Source organism: Carlito syrichta, unplaced genomic scaffold (assembly GCF_000164805.1).
Source record: "Carlito syrichta isolate Samal-C Ts95f unplaced genomic scaffold, Tarsius_syrichta-2.0.1 Scaffold302348, whole genome shotgun sequence".
Lineage (NCBI taxonomy): Eukaryota > Metazoa > Chordata > Mammalia > Primates > Tarsiidae > Carlito > Carlito syrichta.
This window is the reverse complement of record NW_007246444.1, coordinates 17,761-18,156: the sequence shown is the minus strand read 5'-3', so window position 1 is coordinate 18,156 and position 396 is coordinate 17,761.

Here is a 396-nt window from a genome sequence, read left to right as displayed (position 1 = left end):
ACAGACCTGGTTCGGCTCGACAGAACCGCCGCCCTCCCTCCCCCTGCCCCCAGTCTGTCCTGGGATGGGGGTTCCTAGGGACAAGAGCCAGACCCCTCTCCTTCAGCTTCCGCGTCATCAAGGGCCTAGCCTTCTTCCCTGAGCTCGTCCTTCTGCCCAAGGTCCCAGGGCCTGGCCTCGGCTCTCCGGGCAGGGTAGGGCGGGGAGGGGGAGACTGGGCGCGGTTAAGGAAGAAGTGGGGAGGGAGGGTGCCCCCTCCGGGGCACGAGAGGGGGAGGGCGGAGGTGGAACCCAAGGAAAGCAAGACCTGGGAGAGGAAGGAAGCCACGGGGCGGGGGATGGGCACCGGAGACCCGGAAGTGGGAGGGGAGAGGGACAGGGAGAGGAGGAGAGGGA